Source organism: Perca fluviatilis, chromosome 10, assembly GCF_010015445.1.
Source record: "Perca fluviatilis chromosome 10, GENO_Pfluv_1.0, whole genome shotgun sequence".
NCBI lineage: Eukaryota > Metazoa > Chordata > Actinopteri > Perciformes > Percidae > Perca > Perca fluviatilis.
Window position 1 is genome coordinate 28,070,214 of NC_053121.1, and position 27,540 is coordinate 28,097,753.

At 38.4% G+C, this 27,540-nt stretch overlaps 1 long non-coding RNA gene and 2 pseudogenes across 1 annotated transcript; all 3 read right to left on the reverse strand.

Moving 5' to 3' along the window:
• Positions 1-3,576: 3,576 nt before the first annotated feature.
• On the reverse strand, positions 3,577-23,675 carry LOC120566276 (annotated as a pseudogene).
• A 1,759-nt stretch (positions 23,676-25,434) lies between these two features.
• LOC120566468 lies at positions 25,435-25,914 on the reverse strand. Its single transcript, XR_005640408.1, has 3 exons — positions 25,827-25,914; positions 25,623-25,681; positions 25,435-25,533 (listed from the first exon to the last, which is right to left on the reverse strand). It is a non-coding gene; the product is annotated as an uncharacterized LOC120566468 (long non-coding RNA).
• Positions 25,915-26,039: 125 nt separating this feature from the next.
• On the reverse strand, positions 26,040-27,196 carry LOC120566553 (annotated as a pseudogene).
• Between the last annotated feature and the right edge of the window lie 344 nt (positions 27,197-27,540).

Below are 27,540 nucleotides of genomic sequence, written 5' to 3' on the forward strand. Positions count from 1 at the left end.
TCTAAGGTAGAGTCTTGTGTGAGGTATAATTGAACTCAGCAGAGAGTTCCTTTTTAATTGCTGATGGTTTGACCCGCCCCCTATGGTTAAGCCACGCCCCCTTTCATAACTTTTGACCCGTTTAAGGTAGAGTCTTATGTGAGGTATCATTGAACTCAGCAGAGACTTCCTTTTTAATTGGTGATGGTTTGACCCGCCTCCTACACTTTTGCCACGCCCCTTTTCACAGCTAAAGAACCGTATGATGTAGAGTCTTGTGTGAGCTATCGTTGAACTCGGCGGGGAGTTCCCTTTTCATTGTTGACGATTTGCGGCGTCTGAGTGCCGCGCGAATGCACGGTCGCAAGAAGCGGCGTCCGCCGGTAACCCTGACGCGCTCAGAGGCGCAAGGGCCCGTCCATCGCTGCTCGCAGCTTTAATTACAGTTTGAATTTCGTCACGGCACTTATATCACAGCTACCCCAAGGTCTTACAAAGCTAACAAAAGCTAACAGTCCAATTTGAATTTAAGGCATTTTTATGAAGGTGAGGGGTCTTGTTAGAAGGAGCAGCTAGCTAGCTAACTATATGTCCCATTGAATACAATGGGAAAATATCACGGCTAACTAGCTACACTTTCGGCATTACTATAGCATATTTACAGTTTGAATTTTGTCACGCCACTTATATACCATCTACCCCAATGTCTTATAAAGCTAACTGTTGTGTCCGATTTCAATATAAGGCATTTTTGTGAACGCCGAGGGTCTTGTTAGGAGGAGCAGCTACCTAGCTATGTGTCCCATTGAATACAATGGGAAACGATTGTGGCTAGCTAGCTACACTTTCGGCATAACTATAGTATATTTACAGTTTGAATTTCGTCACGGCATGTATATTACAGGTTCCCCAAGGTCTTAAAAAGCTTAGCTAACACTTGTCCGATTTCAGATTTAATGCATTTTTGTGAATTTCAGAGGTCTCGTTAGGAGGAGGCTAGCTAGCTTTCATTGATGGACTCCAGCTCACCGCGGGCTCTATCAAGGAGACTCGCGGACAAGAGCGTTTATTTCCCCAATCGTTTGTTTAAATAACTCAACACACATCTATTATAAGATTAACTGAACCTGCGGTAAGAGATTGCAGGCATAACAAGCTCACTGACCACGCTCTCAGTCACACACACCGCCGTTTAGCAGGAAGAGGGGAGGGAGAACAGCGAGCTGCAGGCCCTGGAGCTCTGTCAGGGCAGCGGCGTTTGGTAGTCCAGTCAACCAGAAAACGATGAGTATGCGCGGGTATGGAGAACCGCGGGCTGCCAGCAGTAACGGAGCTCAATCAAGCTCACAGCAGGCCGGGGTCTGTGAAGGAGGACAGGCAGGGCGGCGATGTAGCAACCCAGGTAGCACCGGCTGCTGAACTCCGACACACAGTCGAACAAAATTTGCAATTAGCCATCCATTTTCGTAAAACGGCCAATATTTGAGCTTTACATAGTTGATTTCTCGCATAAAAAAGTTTCAGAAGTGAATTTTGTAATGGAATAACAGAGATCTGTGTGACCTAGATTCAGAAGACTACCTGATCTCGGGTCAGTTGTGTAGCCTATGTAAATGTTGAGGCGTGACCATTCTCTTAATACATCCATGGGCGTGACAAAGGTACAGGTCTTGGGATGCTTACGTAAGCTTCCAGCTTTGTTGAGATTAGCCCGTTTTCAAAATATGAGATTTTCATAATAAAGGGGTGTCAATGGGATTTTGAGCTTCTATGTATATCCTATTTACCCATCGATCTGTCGTTATTCAACTATGACAAGGTAAAATTGGTTTTGCATTCTATCACCCCTTTAAAGGTAATGGACGGAAGGTATTGCAAAATGTGTAAAAAGGAAACTGGATTTACAAAAGAATAGATTAGCTGTCAAATGAGTTACATTGCCAGAAAAAAAGGTCAGAAAAACTATTGTGTAATAATAACTCAACAAAAACATCATACAATTTTACAAATATGTATTCACAATGTATTCAACAATAACACCAGAACATGAAATGTACAGATGATGAGCACAAATATGTAAACAGTCTACAAATCACTTCACCCGCGACTGCTCAAAGCTCTAGTGAAGTTAATCAGTGCTTATCATTATAACACTGAAGGTGTATTGAACACATTACAGGAGTAAATATGTTTAACTGCAAAGCCAAAAACTGAAAAAGTGATTCAAATATGTTGTTCATTTATCTCTGTCCTCTAGTGACAGAGTGAAAAAAATCAAGCTGGAGAATGTTAACAAGATCCAGTGATGTATCTCGTAAATGACCCCACTAATAATGCCCGAAATGATACCAAACTTCTACACTAGTACAAATAGGTTATTTACTCATAAAACGATGGATTGGAAAGTTTGTAAGTACGCCAGAAGTTTATGAACACTTGCCTACTCTCTTCTGCTAGCTGCTGCTACCTGCAGTTAGACGAGTGCTTACGGCCGTCTACAAATTACAACACCGAAAAGAGATGCAACAAAAATATTTATTAATTTAATGATTAAATAAGGTAATGTCTCCAAACTTACCTCAATTATAACTTGTCTCCTGCTAGTTATTCTACAGCATTTACTTAAAAAAAAAAAGTTTAATTAATAAATATTTTTGTTGCATCTCTTTTTGGTGTTGTAATTTGTAGACGGCCCTAGCACTCGGCTCACTGCAGGTAGCAGCAGCAGCAGCAGCAGCTAGCAGAAGAGAGTAGGCAAGTGTTCATAAACTTCTGGTGTACTTACAAACTTTCCAATCCATCGTTTTATGAGTGCAAAACCAGTTTGTACTAGTGTAGAAGTTTGGTATCATTTCGGGCATTATTAATGGGGTCATTTACGAGATACATCACTGGATCCATTAGCCCCTGCGCTAAGCTATTCAGCTGATAACGCTACTCTACGCTAACTCTCCCAATGTTAGACCCAGGTGAAAAAAGCTTCTGGGGGGGTGTTTGGCTCGAGGTCATGGTGCAGAGGACCCCAGAGTGAAATTACTCCGAACCATCACTTTAAGAAGTTTTGCATTCAGCTGATTTTGTGAAAGATCACCAGATTTTCATTTGCTTTTTTACTTTAATGTCAAAGTATATGTGCCTGTATTCTGTAAGAGGACATGTTGTCAACATGTCTGTTTGCTTTCGCAGAAATCTGCAGCAAAACCAACACTTGTTTTTATTTGACAGATTAAAATAACCTCGGGAAGGAACTTGTTTTGGTGGAACATGTGTACGTTCAAAAGTTGTTTTAGTCGTGCAACAGAAAACTCAGATTGGACAGATAGTCTAGCTAGCTGTCTGGATTTACCCTGCAGAGATCTGAGGAGCAGTTAACCATAGTCCTCAGAAATCCACCGGAGTTTAGAATGCCAACACAAAGAAAACGGAAGGTGACGGACATCTGGACAAAAATGGACTTCCCACGGAATTTCCGGCGTCACCAGAGCAATCCCCTAAATGAATCGTCGTCGATATAGACTACACCAGCAGCAACAGTTTGGCACTAAAAAGCAGTGTGTTTCATTTATTCACATTGTTTTATAGAGTTACAAATCATGTTTACAAAATAATTGCACTCACCTACATCAAAACAACAAACAGATAATGGATGCAAATTCAGAACTCTTTTTCTCTTTTTAGAATTTGTTATGTATCAATGCAAACACTGCTCCAGTAGAAACCTTCATATTTACAATTACTCCACTTACAGTAAAAACCAAATTTTAGTAATGGCCATGTGTTCCAAATTAGGAATAACCCTGTTGTCATAGATACGTTTTATTTACTTACATTGTTTGATACTGTTACAAATTATTTTTAGAAAGAGTTACACAGCAGCAACAACAAAATTCAGGTTACAGGCTGATACTGAGTACTAGTCTGAAATCAGTGTTCTTTATATATTTACAGTGACTCCCAGTTACAATAGAAACCTTATTATTTAAATGTTATGTTGTCATAAACAGATTTTGCTGGAAAAAGTTAATTACATTGCTATTTTCTTTTTTAACAATTTTTGGGGGTAAGTATTTTTTCCTTTATTGAATAGCAATAGTAGCGAGATAACAGGAAATGAGGGAGAAAGAAAGAAAATGACATTTAAAAAAGGTTCCCAGCTGGACATGAATCAGAGATGTTGCTGTTCATGGACCCATCTTAAACCCATCAGTAAGCCATCAGGGCACCCTGCTATGTAACTTTTGATGGTGCACATTTGCATAAAAGAGACACAAGTTAAAACTTATTTAGAGTGATATAACACTTACAGCATTACCTAAAAGCCACAGATAGCAAACCATATAGCTCCAAACAGATTAACATACAGTACCAACTGATGGCAAACAGACCTGTTAACTCACTAATCCAACCCAAAAGCCTTGACAGCAGCGTAGCTCCTCTGTCTCTCTGCTGCTTTTGAATCCTTTATCGCACCACTTCCAGTTTTCATCACAGTGAAGACGACAGCAGAATATATACATGTGTATTCCTCTCTCTGAGGAAATGAATGAGATGACAAATAAAAAATAAAAATGTCACAACAATTTTAATAAGGTTACTTCTACTGTACTGTTATGTTTTTTACCTGTGGAATTTTCTGACCACCACTGTGTTTTATCACGCCAAAAGCAGCTGAAATCATGAAACAGAAAATATGTAGACATTAAATAAGTATGCAGTATTTTTTTATGTAATGCTGTTGGACAGAGAACTATGAGTAGGTTCCATTACCGTTGTTTCTCTTGATGGCGTGAATGAGGAAGGCTATAACAATCAGACTTATAGCCGAGACAGCACACAGCAGAAAGATAATTGTATTGGCCTTCTGTAACCACACACTGGTTCCTGAAACATTATCAAATGGAAAAAACAATAGGTAAAATTAAAAGAGGTTTTATGTCACCCGCTGGTAAAATAAATTAAAAACACAATACTTGATTTTAATAGATTACCTGACAATCTAGCACTTAAGTAAGAAAATGTCCTAATTAACAGCACAATGACAGTTACCTTCACTGTCCAGTTTTATTCCATTTCCAAATAATATCTCTCCACATGTGGCCACAGCACAGTAATAAGTCCCAGCGTCAGAAGAGCTGACATTCTTGGAGAAGCTGTAGAAACATTTCTGTGGAGAGAGAGCTTTGGGACTCTTCTCACATGCATCATTATTGTTTCCTTGGGCGTAAATTAAACTGGGATGAGATTTATCTGATCCGGCTCTGAACCAGAACACACTGTGTTCTTCTGGACACGTCTTGTTCTCTGAGCCAGAAAGGACTAAACACTGGAGAGTCACTGAGTCTCCTGGACCGACTGGAACAGATGGAAACTCCAGATTGACGGCAGTGATATCAGGTTCTGGTCCTAGAAGATCAAAACAACATACAGTATAATAAACAAGTTTTTTCTCAATTCAATTCAATTACAGGAGGGGGATGTAAGTTACAATTATCTATTTATAAACAAAAGTGTCTTGTGACTATATGCATCATGCAAGCATACAATAACTTATTATGTACAAGTGAGAAAAATGAAAACATTAAAATATTTAATTGCTGTTAAAAATGATGTATAATTCTATAATACTGACTTATCATCTGGAGTTTCTGTTGCTGTATTTACCTTTGATTCTCAGAAATATTCCTTTTGAAAATGTCATGTTGCTTTTTCTGACTTTTATACAGTAGTAGACTGCAGTATCGCTTATCTGCGTGTTGGTAATGTGCAGAACAAATTTGCCAGGCTCTTGTTTTGCTGTAATGCGACGAGTCTCAAAAACATCAAAATCATAGGCTATTGTTCCTCCTAAAAATTCTGGAAAGGTTCCAGAAGCAAGTCTGATCCAAAATAAGTTTGTTGAATGCCAATTCTTCTGGCGGGTACATGTTAGAGTCACATTTTGTCCAACACCAACAGTCTTTGTCTCAAAAGTGTGATCGTCTGTGCATCCTGAAAAGAAATTAAATCAGGACAATGATTAACAACAGAGATACATTCATATGCCCGCTCTATGAAGATGACAAATGTATTTATATATATAATATATATTTGAATTCAATGTGACCTTAATACTTACGTCCAATTTTGAGCAAGAGCAGCATATAACATATGATAAGCATTTTCTGTTCTTTCCACATGAGAGACTGCACCTAGTTTAGATCATATCAAAAGATGATTTAGCTTATTGTAATTATATCAAATGGGAGGGAACTTTTTCAGAGCGATCTGATTGGCCTTTCCTTGTGTTGGCGTTCAACCGTACTACCACAGTGGAAATATGTCAACCAAAACTTTCCAACTTAAAGACATGAAACAACACCAGCTTCTGTCATCTCATGTTTGGTTCTCAGGGCGGACGTTTACAGTAAACACAACACATATTTTATTTACAACAATTCTTCTTTGAAGAAAATCAACAACAGCAAATGCAAATTTCTCATGGCCCTAATATCATTTGATCTTGAAGTGAACTCATTTCTCACACTCGACATAACATAATTGGATTTCCATCTGCAGATTGGTCCATATTACAAAACCAACAATCTCCAGACACAATACTAAATGCTGGATTCTGAAAAACCCAGAATTGGTTGATTTTACAGTAAATAGTTCAATATCAATGGTTTGAAATAATCAATTTCTACAGTATCTGTGCTTGGCAGCTTTAGTGCCTAACTTCATTTCATATTAATGAACGTCCGTTACATTCAAGCCATTGCCAAATGAGTTGATTCAAAGCTAGTTAAAGGTGATGTGACGCGTTTATTAGGCTACAAAATGTTTTGTCACATACAGCAAACATCTCCTCACTATCAGCTAGCTGCCTGTCCCCTGAACACACTGTAAAAAAAACACGGTCTCTGTAGACAGCTCAGGCTCCACAAACGTAAAAAAAAAAAAAACTGCGCCAACCTGCACAACGAACCATAACCAACAGTGTTCCAGCCAATAACCAACAAGAAGGAGCTGGTAGAGTCATGAATAGGCATTGTGGAAGTAGCCTACGTGCTAACACTGCTGCACCAGCTCAACCAGCTCCTTCTTGTCGGACGAGATCATAAATAGTAATAAGCTCAGGCAAAATGATGTCACACTGACCAGCTTTTGTAATTGGCCTGATTTCTCTGCTTATTTCTTTTCAGTGGCTAGAGCTGACACAGGAGGTAGCAGTTCATTTTCACATTCACCACATAACACAAACATATGGACCTAACATATTTTAAAAAATACAAGGAAAAACGGTTTTGCGTGACTGGGCACCTTTAAAGTACTGGACGGTTCTACAAATCATCTTCACATCACTGCCATCTGCTGGTGAAAAGTACATGGCTCGTTTAACAGCAGAATAGATTTACAAACCTTTTTTGTTCATTAGCTCATATAACCTAATTATAAATACTATGTTTCTTATGACAATTTAAAACCCAACGGGTTGTCACTACCACTGAGATACATTTCATTTAAATTTATCAGATTCATTTGTGTGAATTAAATAAAAAGACAGAGATTGTCACATTGAAAAAGAGCCATTTTAAATAACCCAGGACAAAACGAGAGGTTCCACATCATGAGTGATGTCCTCGCCCACTCTGTCAGTCATCAGTTGTGAATCATATCAGCAGGAAGAGTACAGCAGGGCTGTTAAACTGTCCGCTATGTTGACACTATGTGCAATTTAGTTTCAGATTCACCTGAGATTCATGTGTGTTCTTGGGGGGGAGAAAGTAATAGGGACACCTCACAACTAAAAGCAATCCAGTAAACTACCTCAAACTCATCAAAAGATTATAACATTGCATAGGAGTCTGTTGATACTGTATTGTATTGTTGATCTTGTATCTATCACTACATGAAAAGTACTGGGGAAGAACACGGGGATGGAAACTGTAAAATATAATTCAAACACTAACGATAAATACATTTGTATGCTGCCCTTTATTTTCTTGTGAATGTGTGTTTACAGACACACATTAACAATCGCCACTGACAAACAAATGACGCGTGGAAAGTTGAGCTTGGTTGTGGTTGGGCTGCCAAAACAAGGTGTGATTTCAAAAGCCCTTTTTCTTCCTGTCATTCTCACCATTTTAGTCTTAGGAGGGGGGGGTTTGAAGTCAGCAAAGCGTGTGCAATAGTAATAGTTTCATTGTGCAGGCGGGTTACACAAACCCACACCTGGTCAGTGGTACAGTATTTTAGTCGAGCACTGCCAGTGAGCGTGAGCGTGTGTTTTCAGTGCACCAGGTTTCTGTCTTTGCTGGTTGCTGTGGAGAGACAGGGGAATGCTACACATTAAATGTTTTAATCCAGAGCTTTATAAAAAGGTGCAGAAAATCTTTTTTACTCTATTGCTGCAGAATCCTGATCTCTTACTCTACATCAATTATTCATGCCACAAAGACACCCAAATATATGATGTGTCTTCCTAGAATGACTTTCATAATTTCCTTGGCCTTTACATATTTTTCAGAGTCCAACATGCAGTTTAAAGAAAAGACAGCAAAGGTAACTGATCTTTGGTATATACGTTCTCAGAGGCACACAATGTGCCTGCTGGGAGCAGGAAACATTATCAATACATTATCGCTGTGTGGTGGACTCAAATGTCTTGTTTCCTTTCCTTAGCAGTGTGATGCACAGTGCATGTAACGAACCTATACTTTTGTTCAAAAAAAGTGCATTGGTGGAGTAAGATACGAAAAGGCAAGTAAAATGAAAACAACCAGGTATACTTTATATATGGGGAAATACAGTGCCTTGCGAAAGTATTCGGCCCCCTTGAACGTTTCGACCTTTTGCCACATTTCAGGCCTCAAACATAAAGATATAAAACTGTAATTTTTTGTGAAGAATCAACAACAAGTGGGTCCCAATTATGAAGTGGAACAAAATTCATTGGCTATTTCAAACTTTTTTAACAAATAAAAAACTGAAAAAGTGGGCGTGCAAAATTATTCAGCCCCTTTACTTTCAGTGCAGCAAACTCTCTCCAGAAGTTCAGTGAGATCTCTGAATGATCCAATGTTGACCTAAATGACTAATGATGATAAATAGAATCCAGCTGTGTGTAATCAAGTCTCCGTATAAATGCACCTGCTCTGTGATAGTCTCAGAGGCCGGTAAAGCGCAGAGAGCATCATGAAGAACAAGGAACACACCAGGCAGGTCCGAGATACTGTTGGGGAGAAGTTAAAGGGATTGGATACAAAAAGATTCCCAAGCTTTAAACATCCCAAGGAGCACTGTGCAAGCGATAATATTGAAATGGAAGGAGTATCAGACCACTACAAATCTACGAAGACCCGGGCCGTCCCTCTAAACTTTCAGCTCATACAATGAGAAGACTGATCAGAGATGCAGCCAAGAGGCCCATGATCACTCTGGATGAACTGCAGAGATCTACAGCTGAGGTGGGAGACTCTGTCCATGGACAACAATCAGTGATACTGCACAAATCTGGCCTTTATGGAAGAGTGGAAAGAAGAAAGCCATTTCTTAAAGATATCCATAAAAAGTGTCGTTTAAAGTTTGCCAAAAGCCACCTGGGAGACACACCAAACATGTGGAAGAAGGTGCTGTGGTCAGATGAAACAAAATCGAACTTTTGGCAACAATGCAAAACGTTATGTTTGGGTAAAAGCAACACAGCTCATCACCCTGAACACACCATCCCCACTGTCAAACATGGTGGTGGCAGCATCATGGTTTGGGCCTGCTTTTCTTCAGCAGGGACGGGAAGAGCTTAAAATTGATGGAAGATGATGGAGCAAATAAACCATCAAGAAACCGATGGAGTCTGCAAGGACGGACGAGATTGTCAACAAACAAGATCCAAAAAAAACAAAACACAATGAATGGTCACAAATAAAATACAGGTGTAATGCAAGTCAAAGAACTGAATCAATCGAAATTGTGAAAGAATGAAAATGTTACAAACCTCTCCATCCAACCTCACTGACTCGACTGTTTTGCAAGAAATGGGCAAAAAGAGTCTGATTGCTAAATGATAGAACAACCAACCACTACAGCTGTAATCGCAGCAAAGGTCTACAAAGTATTAACTTAAGGGGCTGAATAATTTTGACCCAATATCAGTATTTGTTAAAAGTTTGAAATATCCAATAAATTTCGTTCCACTTCATGATTGTGTCCCACTTGTTGTTGATTCTTCACAAAAAATTACAGTTTTATATCTTTATGTTTGAGGCCTGAAATGTGGCAAAAGGTCGAAACGTTCAAGGGGGCCGAATACTTTCGCAAGGCACTGTATATGGAAATGAGATAAAGAGCAGATTTGATTAAGAAGATTATTTTCGAAATGCCCTGTAGACAGTTGAAGAAGAAGACAGGGGAATTTGGGTGCATGTTTAGTTTAGTTACACAGGAAAATAGACGTTTAGGAGTTGAATTTGATGAGGGGACATAGCCAGTAAAGATTCAAAACTGACCATTACCCACTCCAAATTCGGATCAGGTGCAGCATACTTGTTTGTGAGTTTTGTTTTGTCTTGTTTATTTGTTTTGTGTGTCTGCAATTTGAAAATGGATCAAAATTATAGAAAGCCATTGTGCCAGACCCTAACATTACAAAGAAAACCAGAACAAGATGTGCCTTAATTATGTTTGCTTCTGAAGCATAAGTTAAGAAGGAGAAATATTTGAGGATAAAGTATGTGAAACAAGGCTCAGGCCTGGGGGAAACAAAAAAAAAAAGAAAAAGAAAAAAGAAGGTGAATGATTAACAGCTTTATAGGCCATAGAGAGATAAATGTACTTTTGAATTAGCATAATGAAGTTCCTATTAATATTACTGTTTTGTTGCAACATTTTGAATCAATGTCATAGGTCACAACGTAAAAAGAGAATCAAGAAAACTAAAATGAGTATGATTAAAGTACAAATAATGCTTCTGGAGGAGTTGTGTTTTGTGTTTATTCAGGGCCTCAATGTGTCAGAGCGGGCCGTCACAGTTCCCCAAGCTGCAGGACCAATTACAAGCTGAACTGGAACTACGAATCCTGGGCTCAGCTGAGAGAGAGGGGCCGCAGATTTTCAACTGCACATGATGGAAGCATGATCAGCGACTGACATTAAGGAAATAATGTCACTCATGTCCGAAAAGTACTTTGGTGAAACATTCAACAGATGAACTGGAGTTGCAGTTCAGTACCAAGACTGAAAAGCAAGAATGTGACAATGCAAGGGGCCAGGGTGGAGATGACCCTGTGGTCGCCATCACCTATCAATACTGGTTAAACTAAAATTAGCTTCCTCTTGTAGCGCTTCCCTTCTTGCACTTCTAACCTCACTACATATCCTGTTGATACGCAGAGGCAGATCTCTTCTGAGTAAACAGCCTCAGTGGTTGGTCAAAGGTAGAGAAATGGCCCGCCACAACTTTTGTCTGTCAGTGCAGTTGCACGCCATGGCCTTGCTTGTTGTTTTCAATGCAAATTGCCTTTACAAAGTGCTGTGAGACTAAAGAGACCCCCAAACAAGTTTTATAATACATTATTTTGCAAAAATTCTGAAATTAAAATGTATTTACAACATAAAAAGCTCCATTACTAAGTAACCCATCACTGCCCAATACTGCACCAGGCCTAACTGATGTCCTGGTTGCATATACGAGTCTTTTGCTCCCTGAGGATAAGAAAGCCATCTCACTAAAGGTCCATTTAGTAGATGTTAATTTTATACAGTTTTAAAAAATAAATAAAAAAGAAAAGGTATTTTTGAATATAGCTTCATCAATATTGCTAATTAGTTTTTTAAAACTGTGTCTGATTCAGTTTATTATGATCATGGTTTTGGTAAATTTAGGGCAATGTGCAATGTCTGCATTTGAGCCAATCAATATGACTTCTACTTTGTAAACTTTGATCATACTGTGGTCCTGAAGTGCAAACCACGGCAGCAAATCTGAACAATGCAACAGCTTCGCCACAACACCATAAGCAATGCGTAAGAACTGAAATGGAAAGGCTAGGTAAATATTGGACACTGATCCTCGTCCTGATTGGTTCCATTGCCTTTAATTTACAAATGGGTCCGTGGCAAAATGCTGTCATATTGTGGCGAAATGCTGTTGTGTTGTGGGATTTGCTGTCGCGTTGTGACATTTCCTAACCTAACTTTATAGGATTTATAAGTTGTGGGATTTGCTGCCGTGGTTTGCACTTCAAGGCCACAGTACGATCACCTCGTGACTACATCCTTCATTTGGGTGTGAAGACATCACACATTGTGCAGGAGAAGGGCTCTGTGTCACAATGGGAGGACTGGCTGCTTTGATTTATCTAAGTACATTTTGTAAGACGAGTACTGCTGTAAAAATGTTGTAAAATGTATAAAAACATATTAGTTCATCCAGATGTTGAGACAAACTATTTGTATTTAATGGTCCTCATTGTTTTTGTCTTTGTTCTTTAGCCCTGATACACCAGCCCGGTCTCATGGCTGGATACACACCATTAATTCTTCCAGGCGGCTTTGTGCTTTTTTTTACCCTAAGCTCTCTAAACCCCATCACATTGGTTTGACTAAAAAACACAACATGAAGTTTAATGTAATCAGTTGAAATAATTATGAGTACTATAAATATCCTGTCTTAAATTTTTAATTCATCCCAGTGCTGCCTTTGCTATGATACTACTCTATGACTTTGTAGGAATAAAATTAGTGTTATACATATATAATACAATATGAATGCAAGCAGACGTCTCTAGTGTTTACATCTCCAGGCTATTTTCCGTTTGCTATTAGCATCACAAAATCATACAGAAACTAAAACTTAGTTTTAATGTACTGTTTTATCTGTATTTATGTATGATTGTTTTACTATATACACTCATATATAATACACTTTTCAGTCAATTGAACATGTAGCTCGACTTGAATCGCATTCTTTTGACTGAAAGTACTGCCAAATAACACTTCTGTTCCATTTTCACTTTCTCACAGCCTACTGCATTGAACGGTCCACCTACGTAAACAACTTCCCATGATGAACGGCGGCGTCATTACGTTGACCAGTGTAGCTCGCGTAGTGCAAGCGTAGGGTTCGGTTCGGTGGAAAAAAATTCAAAGGTTCGGCAGAAACCAAACACTGTCAAAAAGCCCAATATTCCTGGATTTGGTGCATCCCTGCTTATGTTGCTTTATTAACTAGTCTATCCGTGTAAAACAACAAACTGTACATATTAGATTCACTAAAAATTTGACAGGAAGTGCATTTTCTATGTTTCAGCCAATCAGTAAGATTTCCACTTTGTAAACCTTGATCACCTTGTGACTAAAGCTTCCATTTGAGTGGTAAGACATCAGTTGTGCAAGAGAAGAGCTCTGTACCACAATGATCGGAAGACTGGCTGCTTTGATTCTTCTAAGTACATTGTGTAAGTGGAACTTTAGTTTTCTACTTTAAGATGAGTACTACTGTCAAAAGGTTTGTTTTGAATAATGTGTACAAATATGACAAAATGCTATTTTTGGATTGTATTTATGTACTTTCTTATTTCAAAAATTTCATCATAACTGGAAATAATTTGATGCTTTCATAAAATATGATCCAAAACTGTCTGATGGTGACACTTAAATTAACTGTTGAAAAACTGAAAACTTTGAAAGGCCATGCCCCTCACAACGTGAGTCCGATTGACATTTTTGTGTTTTTTTTTTTTCCATTTGTGTGTTTTGACTTTCTTCTGGTAGCGGGTTGTTTTAGATAATGGAAACAGTTCAGGAATTTGACAAAATAACTTCAAGAACATTTACAACTCAAATTCAGTAACAACTGTGAACGCAACATGTTCTCAACATCACAAATGTAAGCAAAGAAGATGAAGCAACATACTTGTGTCAAGCAGGATCGGCATACCAAATGGAATTTATTAATGTCACACTTTTGGCTGTGAATGGTAAAGTATGTTCATTTCAGTGACCTTGTTTGCTGCTTTGTCGATACCAAACAATCCAATAATGAACCCCCTTTTTGTGAATCACACAGATCATAAAATTCTGCAGAAATCTGTCTATGTAAAACAAAGCCCAGAAATTGATTCAGTCCAGCCGGGCGACTCAGTGACTCTCCAGTGTTCACTTCTCTCCAAGAACGAAAGAAACATAGATCAGTGTCCAGACTACTGTGCTGTGGTCACGTGTGGAGAGATCCTGTTTGGTGAAGGAACCAAATTGGAGACAAGTATGTTTTTACAGTTATAATAATAATAATGACATTTTTTATATATAATTGTTTTGGAAATTGTTGTTCCAATCATTTCCAAGTCATTTAGTCATTTAAAATATCTTGTCGGACTGTTACAGTTCTGTCAATTAGGAAAACATGGTACTGTGATGTAAAATTATTAGCAACATTACAGGTGCACTCAGTTTTGGTTTTAATTCCAAATAAAGTGGTAGTTCATCTGATTAAACTGTCGGCATGTTTACAACCGGTGTGATCGCTCATGGTTCTTGACCCGTTAAATCTTAAGTGATGTTGGGATGTTCAGAGATCTATTACTGTGGTAAGTACAATGGTATCATAATTGATAGAAAAAATATCCAGAACTACCAAAATTAAACCATAGTTTTTTAATTCATGGATCATCTCACAACTAGCTATTGTTCTCTTCTCAAATTAACCTGAAAGGTGCACAACATTTAGACTTGAAAACATGAAAAACGTAAAAGTTGAATACATCTTGAGGTTTTGACTCAAAGTAAAAGAAGGAGAGTTAAGTGTCTACTGACTTTTTAAATTAAATTTCAGGACAAGAATGGGACCCAGTTGTCATCATCCTAGGGATACTGTTGGCTCTCTGCGTGATTGTGATTGCCATTCTTATTTTCTCACGTAACTGAAGGTAAGCTTAGTACACGGCAAAGATGGATAGATAGATAGATAGATAGATAGATAGATAGATTTTTATTGATCCCAAAAATAGGAAATTACAGTGTTACAGCAGCAAAATATCAGACACACAGCACACATACAGAATATACATGAAATAATAATAGGATTGAATACAAGAACAAATATTTAAAATATATACAAGTAACATAACATGTATTCACAGATTGTTTTGTTTTCTGACAATAAAAAAATATTATTTAAGGATGGTGATGCAGAGGCATCGAACTACTGGATCACTGGAATTGGAGGGATGAAAAAAGCGAAACGGTACTCTTTTTGTTTGGGTGAAATCCAATGATTGTCAAGAAAAGGAGTTCAGCTCTTCATATGTAAGGAAGCCATCTCAATATGTATTGCATGTATAAAGTGTGTGTTAATGCTAACTTTAAATAAGATTGGATGTTTGATTGTTAATTTACACTTAATGCTGGAATTATGTTTCTTCAAAGATACACAAAAACATTATACCGTCGCCGTATGGCAAAAACCTTGTATGTACAAAATCTTTGCTTTTCAGGAAATGTTGACATAAATTAAATTATTATTATTAAATTAATAAATATTAAATATTATGGAGCTATTTTTCTCAAAGTCAAACAAAATCACCATGGCACTTTTTAAAACCTACAGACGTAAAGGGCGACCAAAAACATTTATTTAAAAAAAATGTAAACGATGAAATAGGGAAATACAAGGTTTCTGCCCGAGAGCAACGATGCTCAAAATCCACGCGATTACAAAAGACATAACCATGTTAAGGTCTCAGAATGACCCCAGTACATCTGCGTGGCTGTGGAATCATCTACATCCTTATGATGTGTTTGCTGATGTTGCTTTGTTGAAAAATAGAATGGAAATTTCTGATGATGGTTGGAAGATTGACCACATCTTCAATCATTAATAAAAGTTTTAATAAAAAAAGAAAGGAAAATGTAAGAAATCTTCCACTGTCATTTTTGAGAAAAGGGTGAGTGTTTGCATTGTACAAGCTGAGAAAGTGAGTTATCCTTCTGTCAGCATAACACATAATATTGCTTTAAATTTGTGTTTAATATTATTAATCTGCCACTGCACTAACTTGTCCTTGTTATATTTAGGGTTCAAACTCCGAAGGGGTGGAGCCTTATTGATTTTGTGCCGGTTTGTTATCAAATATGTTGTCTTTTGCCGGGGCTTAAATTGATGTGTACTAGAGGTTTAAAGACATGAAACTTGTCACCATAAATGGAAATGATGTGGAAATGTTTCACAAGAAATGTGACTCCAATCAGCCACATGGGGGCGCTGTAGCTAACGGCCAAAAACACAATATTGGAAAGGCCACGCCCCTTAAACCGTAGGTCCGATTGACTTGAAATTTCTCACACATCCAATGTGCTCTGCCAAAAAACCTCCTGGACCATAAAAGTCCGGCATGATGGATTTTTTTCTAATTTGCATAATGTCAAAAACGTAATATGACATCTTGTTTTAGGACTTTGAGGCCATCAACACCATTTTTTGTAAAGCATTGCAAAGCATTTCTACTATAAATGAGCAAGATTGGTCAAAAAACATGGCCGCCATTAACAAAAAATATTTTGCAAAGGGTGGGGCTCAGCAGGAAATTGGCCATAACTCATTAGCAATTTTTCCAATCATCATATATTTTGTAATGTATCTTCAGTCCGTCTTGAGGGATGGGCTAATCAAAACATTTTAAGCTCAACATATAGGGGGCGCCACAAATATTTACCTCAAAACCCTGTGTTTAGAATTTCACCAACATTGGTGCAAATGCTCTGAGGTTGAGTATTAACCAGGATCTTAAGTGTCATATTGATTGGTGCATGTTGGCTGGGCCTATTTAGCATTATATGCCTTATTATGCCTTTGCTCAAGTTGCTGTGAGTTGGAATGAGCTAGAGAGATAAAAAAAAAAATGTCATCATAACTGGAAATAACTTGATGCTTTCATAAAATATGATCCCAAACTGTCTGATGGTGATGCTTAAATTGACTGATGAAAAAGTGAAAACTTTGAAAGGCCATGCCCCTCACAACGTGAGTCCGATTGACTTGAAATTTGAAACACATTTACAACTCAATGCCAAAAAAGCCTTAAGCAATAAAAGCCACCAATGAGATTTTGCTAATTTGCATAATGTAAACATTTTCTTTACATTTCTGCCATTTTGAAAGGTGGTTTAAGCCTTGGTGATTGGTCAAATGGCAGAGAAATGGCTCACCACAGTCAGTGTAACTTCTTCATGTGGCTTTGCATGTTTTCAAGACACAAATTATAATTTCCTTTATGAGGTACTTCGAGGCAAGAAAGGCAAAGTAGTCATCTATGGTCAATCTTGTTTTAAACAGTATTTTTCAAACAATCCAGAAAGAAAGACTGGGTTTACTTAACATAAAAAAATCCTCCTGCTTATTTATCTTTCATCTGTAATTGGGGGAAATTTTGGTGGACAAATATACAAATATAGAAATCTGCTTAAAACCACTGTCAATCTTTCTATCTCTTTGTTTCATCGCCTTCTTTCCCTTACTTCATAAATCAAGTTTTTTAATCACGAGTATTTATTATCTAAATCAGGGGTCTCAAACTCGCGGACGATAGTTTCTTAATATGAAAGTTTAATGTTAGTGCGGCCCGCGAGTTTGATATGTATGGTACTTTACAGTGTTGTGTGCGGAGCTGAACGAACCCACCAATCACGGTGGGGTATATGGCTCTCGGGGGCGGGACATCGGCCGGGCTTGATGCAAGCAGAGAAACATTCCTCAATGAGTGAAAGTTACAGCCGCGTTGCCATGGAGTGTTTTCTTCCGTGCCTGGCTGGCTGCCTCGTTTCTATTGGGCACATGCGGTCATTCGTCCCAGCGCGCTGCGTTCACAACACTTCACTTATTTTAAGTTGCTGCCCAGGACATTATACGTAGCCTATATGTATATACATTTATATAGCTCTCGTTATATAACGAGGGGTTAAATTGGGCCGGGGCTCTCCGGGGTTCAGCTCCGGCACATAAGCCTGCTAGTTTGTCCAGATGTGCCTGCTTGAAGTCTAAATATGTCACAAAAAATTTGATAAAAGTGATGCTTTTGAAAACATGATATTTGAATGATGATGATGTAAGGGTTAATGCCCGACGAGGTGTCCATTGTCAGGTATTAATGGACGACGGTGAGGCGTGAACCGTCCGACGCGCCTCCGCCGAAGTCCATTAATACCTGACAATGGACACCTCGAAGGCCATTAACCCGCTTATACCATGGTCACTTGCCAAATAACACATTTTTAAAACATTAGTTCATATTTTAATTAGTTTTACAATCAAAATCTAAAGTTAATCCAAACAATAACTCCGTTTCCCTGGTTACGCCGGTAACGGTTTGACTAATACCTGGAACAATCATTCCCATCCATCAGGTTCTTATGCAATGCAAATGTTCTCTCCACCAGGAATTAGGAAGAACCTTAGATACGACTTGCTTCCCTTAGCGACCGGAGATATTTATATAGTCCGCTCAGCTGGTAGAACCCTTCAGTTTAGCTACGAGCCAGAAAGCTAACGCTATGCTAGCAAGATCCAAAGTCAATAACATTGTGTACAGTTGGCAATCAGTAAAAATAATTTGACAGTATGTTGAACAACAAGACAAGCTAGCTATCCAGCCATGTCATTGTCCCCAAAACAATATAACGACTTTTACGAAGAATTTGATCCGCGATGTGTAACGTTAGGCTACTGTCGGCTGCAGCGGCGCAGCCTGAAGCAGCGACCTGAACAGTGAACGGGATGTGAGATAACGTTATTCGCTGTGAAACAAAGTCAGTCCAGAGGGCCAGTAGAACTTACTTCTTGCAGCCTGTGTGTTTTAGCGCCATCATGTGGTGTTCAGAGGACGAGTTGGAAATAATAAATCCACATTTCCTTATTGATTTAATGTAGCGCATTCATTTAGAACAGTAAACAGTCAGTTTCACCGAACTCCTTTACTAGGTGTCCTACATCACTTTTTAATGGACACCCTGCAGCCAATCAGAATCGAGTATTCACCCAGACCATGGTATAAGTAAGGGTTAATGCCCGACGAGGTGTCCATTGTCAGGTATTAATGGACGACGGCGAGGCGTGAACCGTCCGAACTCCTTTACTAGGTGTCCTACATCACTTTTTAATGGACACCCTGCAGCCAATCAGAATCGAGTATTCACCCAGACCATGGTATAAGTAAGGGTTAATGCCCGACGAGGTGTCCATTGTCAGGTATTAATGGACGACGGCGAGGCGTGAACCGTCCGAACTCCTTTACTAGGTGTCCTACATCACTTTTTAATGGACACCCTGCAGCCAATCAGAATCGAGTATTCACCCAGACCATGGTATAAGTAAGGGTTAATGCCCGACGGAGGTGTCCATTGTCAGGTATTAATGGGACCGGCAGGCGTGAACCGTCCGAACTCCTTTACTTGGTGTCCTACATCACTTTTAATGGACACCCTGCAGCCAATCAGAATCGAGTATTCACCCAGACCATGGTATAAGTAAGGGTTAATGCCCGACGAGGTGTCCATTGTCAGGTATTAATGGACGACGGCGAGGCGTGAACCGTCCGAACTCCTTTACTAGGTGTCCTACATCACTTTTTAATGGACACCCTGCAGCCAATCAGAATCGAGTATTCACCCAGACCATGGTATAAACATGAATAAATGACATTTTTTTGAAATGGCATGTCTATGTTGTCTCGGCGGAGCTGAGATGAGAACAATCAGAACAAGGCAACAACCAGCCCAGAACTGCAGACATTTCACCACCGCGGGTCAACTACATAACGCCAAAGTGTCTACGTCGTTAGGATTAACAGATAAAATGCCTTCTCATAAAGCTAAAAACCCCGTTCACAACCTCCACCGGCCGCTACGAGTTCATGTCACTGACCAAGCCGTTGAACCAGTCCTCATTGTCGCATCTCCGCCAGCGATAGGGCTCCGAGCATCAGAGAGCCCCACTCGGTGCACCGTGTGTGTGTGTATGTGTGTGTGTGTGTGTATGTGTGTGTGTGTGTGTGTGTGTGTGAGTAAAGAGAGAGAATGGGAGAAGAAGTTTGTGTGAGGTGGACCTGGTCACCACAGACCCAAATCTTCTCAGCTGTTGCTACTGTCATGCTGCACTGTCTCTTCATGTGGCACATTATGTTTGGCACATTGTATGGGTCACTTCTTATATCATAACAAGGTAATACAATGTGTAATCAAGTGATGACTAATTAACAGTAATGCAAATGCTAAATGCCCTAATACCTGTTGATACTACAACAATGCAGAGTATAGGCTCTTAACCTTGCAGTTTTGCACATATCATGTAATACTCAATTTCTCCAAAACTCTCCAGAAACTGCCATTTAACGGTTTATTTTTCAATTTTTTTCTACCGGGGTATACCCCGACCCTTGAATATATATATATATATATATTTATACAAACACGTCAATGGCACTATAGTGTTAATATGAGGTCTCTCTCTCTGACAAAGTAAATCAAAGTGATGCGTACGCGGCGGGATAAAAGAATATAAATAATAAAAATAAAGAGATTTGAGAAGATTGGAATTTTTTTAACAAAGCTTTTCTTGTGGAAAACCTGATGCGGCCCAGCCTCACCCAGACTCTGCCTCCAGCGGCCCCCAGGTAAATTGAGTTTGAGACCCCTCATGTAGAGCAATTTATACTCTAGATCTGGTCTTGATGTTAACAGACCTAATCTTGCCAGATGCTAAAGCAAAGAATGAACTCTGCAGCACTGAAGTTCTCAACAAGGAAAGTGAAAAGAGGGACGAGGAAGAAGAGAGAGTCACCAGCAGAGTGTGTTAGAGCAGATTACCACAACCAGCACCAGCCCTCTCTGTAGACAGAACAGGCTCTCTACGGTTCCTGAGTCTCTACAGAGAGCTTCATCTTGGGTGGGATTACACGTAGTTTTTAGAAGGGTGATGGTGCTTGTTGTCAACATGTCTGTGTTTGCTTTTGTTGTTTTGTTGACATAAAAATGTATATTTATATTGTCTTTTCATATGGAGTAACTGCATCTTCACTCATCACTTTAAGAGCAGCAGTTGTGAAATACTGTGAAATACTGTACCTATCAGGTTGTTAAGGTTAGAGACTTGGTAAATTCAGTTTTGTTATCATTTAATAAATGTTGGAGGGTTTTCAGTGATTCTGGCAAATGATAGAGAATCTGCAGCAGAACCAACACTTGTTTTTTGGAGAGATCACACCAAAAGCAACTTTTGGCAAAAAAAGCTGTGTTTTCTTTATTGACATTGTTTGATAGAGTTGCAAATCATGTTTACAAATAGTTAAACAGCAACAACAAAAATACAGGTTACAGGCTGATACAGAGTACTAGTCCAAAATCAGTGTTCTTTTTTTCGAAGTTTAGAATTTGTGATATATCTGTGCCAACACTGATCCAGTGGAAAATTCCATATTTACAATTACTCCCAGTTACAGTAGAAACCTTATTATTTATATGTAATGTCCATCTTAACGGAAACTTAGTTTCTTTTTTCTTTTTTAGCAAAATTGAGAATATCCTAGTTGTCATAGACAAATTTTACTGGAAATAAAACAAATTACTTTGCCATTTTCTGTTTAAGCAATTTTTGGGGGGAGGAATTTTTGTCCTTTATTGAATAGCAATAGTAGCGAGAGGATAGAAAATGAGGGAGAGATTAATATTGACATTTAAAAAAAGTTTTCCAGCTGGACATGAATCAGGGCTGTTGCTGTTCGTGTTCTTTACCTGATCCATATGTCATCAGGGCACCCTGCTATGTAACTTTTAATTGTGCACATTTGCATGAAAGAGACACAAGTTAAAATGTTAGTCAAAGTGATATATAGCCTAATGCTTACAGCATTACCTCAGATAAACCCTTTAGCTCCAAACAGAATAACATACAGTACCAACTGATGTCAAACAGACCTGTTAACTCACTAATCCAACCCAAAAGCCTTGACAGCAGCGTAGCTCCTCTGTCTCTCTGCTGCTTTTGAATCCTTTATCGCACCACTTCCAGTTTTCATCACAGTGAAGACGACAGCAGAATATATACTTGTGTCTTCATTTCTCTGAGGAAATGTGAGATGACAAAGTCAAATAACTAAAGTAACTATTTTAATAAGGTTACTTCTACTGTACTGTTATGTTTTTTACCTGTGGAATTTTCTGACCACCACTGTGTTTTTGCCCGGCAACAACAGCTGAAATCATGAAACAGAAAACATATAGATAATAAATACAGATGCAGTAGTTATTATGTAATACTGTTGGACAGAGAACTATGAGTAGGTTGCATTACCGTTGTTTCTCTGGATTGCGTAATGAGGAAGGCTGTAACAATCAGACTTATGGGGCGAGATAACCAAGAAAATAATTGTGTTGGCCTTATGTGACCACACGCTGGTTCCTGCAATATTATCAAATGGAAAAACAATAAGTTCAAGTAAAAAGATTTATTCGATCCAGCTCTGAACCAGAACACACTATCATCTCCCGGACACATCTTGTTCCCAGAGACGGAGAGGACTGAACACTGGAGAGTCACAGAGTCTCCTGGAAGGACTGGATCTGATACTGTCGGCCACTGAACAACAGTGTAGTTTGATGTCCTCTGAGTGTTTCCTGCGTCATACAAAACTGTGTTAAAAGGATTTCAAAGCACATTTCGAAAGCCAAAGTAGAATTTAAGTATATCTCAAAATGCAACTTTAGTAGTTTGACATGATACTCTGCTGAAATGTAGGCCAACTTAGTCCAGTGCATGTGTTCTCAGAGTAAAATACAGTTGTTGAAACATTGATTGGACCCCACGGGAGTCATTGACAATCAACCTAGATATGATTTTTAGGTTTAGATATGAGGATGTGTTGGACAAAACACAGGAACATGTTTAGTGTTAAGTGGTTGAAAAGATTATTTTGTCAAATAATTAAGACAACACATACACAGCGACAATCAGGTATTCACAAATATTTGGTAATAATTAGATGACCTGTGTCTGTATATTTAATTGGACTGACATGGGAAGTTTTTAGATTTTTTCAAAACAGGTTTGTGATCCTTAAACAAATATTTTTCTTAAACATTACCGCAGTGAAGGTTTGGATCAGTGTCTGAGGCATTTGCCAAACTCTATAAAAGTAGATCATAATTACCTTTTATTAACAAATATGTTCCACTCCATACAGGACTTGTATACCGCCCGTGGATGCACAGTGATACATTCCCTCATCTTCTTGGATTGTCCTCAAAATGGTCAGGTTGCTAAAATTGTTGTCATTGTTAATTTTCATTCTTGATTCAGAAAACTCTGGTGCATACTCAGGTTTTGTAGATTCACGCTTTGTCACAATTAATTTCAGAGTTTCCCCGGCACTCTGCTTGTACCAGTCGAGCTGGTGGACGGCCAGTCTCCTTATAATGGAGAGCACACGTGAAGGTTGCAGGTTCACCAAGTCGAACTGTGTTAACTGGAACTAGCGATCTAAAATAAATGAAAACATACAATACACAAAAAGTAAATGACAATTAGTGTATTATGCATAATATTTATCATGCAAAACCTCCATATGCAGTAGCTAGTTGGCATGCAAATTCTTAACTGAATACTTGCACAGAATAAAATAGCACTTACATCCTTGATGAAGAACAAGAAGTGTAACCCATAACAGGATCATCTTGACATTGTGTCTTGTGGGAGGAGACTTGTTGGTTATTTTATGAGTGAAGGAGGTGAGATGAACCTGATAGGTCAGATCATCAATGCATCTTGCATCTGATTGGTTATCACAAACATACAATCAAAGTGCATTTACTGCCACACTGGGTTTTTCCTGTTCTGTGTGAAGTGTATCACCTCTCATTCTTATCAGTTCACTAAACTATTTGATGTTAATACACATGCCTGTTTTGTTTTGTTTTTTTAGTTCAGTTACCTTTTGAGAAACTTTTGACTCTGGAGTTATCATTTTGTTTTCCTTTTCCTACCTGATCAGCTGCTAACATCTTGCAAATCTGCAACCAGGAATGATTATTTTTCTCTGATTTAGAGACCAGCATGGACATTTCACTGCCCTCTAAATGACATCATCGGACGATATCTGACAATCATTCGCGTTTTTTTCAGAACCACAGCACTGTTTAATGTGTATAGGAGACGCGTAACGCCAGGCTCCTGTGTTGCCCACCTTTTTTTTTTTCTTTTTTTTTTTACTTTTTAATTAAAATTTTTACAACAAGTGACAAACAGCACACAACAAAGCATAGTGAAAACTGTGTGTCACTTCCCCTCAAGTCCCCTACCCACCCACAAACCAACCCAGTTCAGGTCTAAAAACAGATGGGGACACACAACACGGATCCATGCACACTGACAAACACACACCGGTAAGGGCACACAACATCCAAAGGATAAAAGTAAAAAGATAGACAAATTTAAAAGAGATACAGGAAGGGAGGAGAGTCAAGTGGAGCAGTCCAGAAGGGAACTCAGTTCTTCAAGTCAGGAGATAAACTGAGGGAGTCAACGAGAGTTCTAGGAATTGTTTGTTGCCCACTCTTACTTTCTCAGCCTTTTAACCACGTTACATGACTTCCTGCTTTGCTCCTGTCATAATTAATGGCCACTAAAGGGCAACACCCAACAATACACCTGGAAAACGTAAATTTGGGTCATAATTGCTGGTTGTACCCATTGGGTGTTTTTTGTATGAGGACAGTCTCTTTACACTACACCATACATGTTAACCTGCTAGTGGCACTAGATGAAAAGTAATGGGAACACCAAATTTATAATGCATCCTCTGGGGGGCCATGAATGTCTGTACAAAATAAACTTTGTTTGTGCTCGGTGGAATCTGTTGTTGCCCTGATTGATTCAAACGCTATTTAGATCTCAAGTTTATTTGAGCTTAACAAATACTCCATTTTAAACAGTGTTTAGGGATGTGATTGCCCCGTCAACCTTCTCACAGTTCTCTTTCAAGATGAATCTTCCAAAAAGCCAGATTAGGTCAGATGCATCATAACCCTTTTGAGTTTTAATAATAAACTGCACAAAAACTAAATAATAAATGTAATAGCTAGGAACACAATTCTACAACCTACAGTATATCCAAAATGAGGTTATTTTTGCATGATACTGTTTCATTTTCTTTTCTGAAGTAACAGGACTCAAACATATTATTAAATGTTTGCAAACAGTTTGGACAAAATATATTGATAGTATGCATATTATGCATAAAACATCTTTAAGTGTATGGATACATTGCTATATTATTTGGTATATCCCATATATTCTAAGGTGAAATGCAAGCGCCAGTGCTGCTAAAGCAGTACATTTTCCACACATTGTGCCACAGAAAAATAGCATTAGCATCAATGAGAAAATTCATTATGTTGATTGTTAATCGTTGCAAAAGCCCTAACATCACTGTAGATCGTCTCATCCTTTGCTGTTGCATTTTTTCTCCCTGCGTTGCCGGCTTTTCTCCTGGTAAATTCCGGTGTACAATAAACCAAAGAGTCATCATGGCTCTGACGAAAGAAAGTTCAAAATTTAAAATGAGAGAGCAGATTCCAATGCATGCACATATACAGTATAGCAGCATCTTTAAAGTCCTCACCTGCTCACTTTGCTGATTATCGCTGGCTGTTGCAGCATTTGTTTGCAGAGTCACGGCAGCTGTAATATTAAAACAATAAGTATTATTTGGATCTCTTGTTCTTGAAGATACACAATACTGTACTTGTCTTATACACAGCACAAATGTGAATCCAATTATGTTTGGGAAAAACAGTTTAATAGATTGATGAGTAATGTCTCTTACCGTTGCAACAATTACAGGATTTATTCCTGATGGCATAAACAAGGAAGGCTATAACTACTAGACCTATAGCCAAAGCAGCACACAGCAGAAAGAGAATTGTGTTGTTGTTCTGTGAATCACACGCGCAACAACTGAAACTTAATGAAGAGAAACACATTATCAAAGTTAAGAAATAGTAGTAAATAATTTGCGCATTAGATAAAATGGTGGTAATTAAACCATAACATAGAAATAGTTGCCATTACCTTCACTGTCCAGTTTTATTCCATTTCCAAATAATATCTCTCCACATGTGGCCACAGCACAGTAATAAGTCCCAGCGTCAGAAGAGCTGACGTTCTTGGAGAAGCTGTAGATACATTTCTGTGGAGAGAGAGCTTCGGGACTCTTCTCACATCCATCATTATTGTTTCCTTGGGGGAATTAAACTGGGATGAGATTTATCTGATCCGGCTCTGAACCAGAACACACTGTGTTCTTCTGGACACGCTCTTGTTCTTGCAGAGCCAGAGGACTAAACACTGGAGAGTCATGAGTTCCGTGGACCGACTGGAACAGATGGAAAGTCCAGATTGATGGCAGTGATATCAGGTTCTGGTCCTAGAAAATAAAAACAACATACACTATAATAAACAAGTTTTTCTCAATTCAATTACATTACAAAGAGGGGGATGTAAGTTACAATTATCTATTTATAAATAGTAATAAGTGTCTTGTGAATATATGCATCATGCAAGCATACAATAACTTAATATGTACAAGTGAGAAAAATGAAAACATTAAAATGTAATTGCTGTTTAAAATTATGTATAATTCTGTAACACTGATTTATCATCTGGAGTTTCTGTTGCTGTATTTACCTTTGATTCTCAGAAATATTCCTTTTGAAAATGTCATGTTGCTTTTTCTGACTTTGATACAGTAGTAGACTGCAGTATCGCTTATCTGTGTGTTGGTAATGTGTAGAACAAATGCGCCAGGCTCTTGTTTTGCTGTAATGCGACGAGTCTCAAAAACATCAAAATCATAGGCTATTGTTCCTCCTAAAAATTCTGGAAAGGTTCCAGAAGCAAGTCTGATCCAAAATAAGTTTGTTGAATGCCAATTTTTCTGGCGGGTACATGTTAGAGTCACATTTTGTCCAACACCAACAGTCTTTGTCTCAAAAGTGTGATCGTCTGTGCATCCTGAAAAGAAATAAAATCAGGACAATGATTAACAACAGAGATACATTCATATGCCCTCTCTATGAAGATAACAAATGTATTTTAAATATATATTTGAATTCAATGTGACCTTAATACTTACGTCCAATTTTGAGCAAGAGCAGCATATAACATATGATAAGCATTTTCTGTTCTTTCCACATGAGAGACTGCACCTATTTTAGATCATATCAAAAGATGATTTAGCTTATTGTAATTATATCAAATGGGAGGGAACTTTTTCAGAGCGATCTGATTGGCCTTTCCTTGTGTTGGCGTTAACCGTACTACCACAGTGTCAACCAAAACTTTCCAACTTAAAGACATGAAACAACACCAGCTTCTGTCATCTCATGTTTGGTTCTCAGGGTGGACGTTTACAGTAAACAAAACACATATTTTATTTACAACATTTCTCCTTTGAAGAAAATCAACAACAGCAAATGCAAATTTCTCATGGCCCTAATGTCATTTGATCTTGAAGTGAACTCATTTCTCACACTCGACAT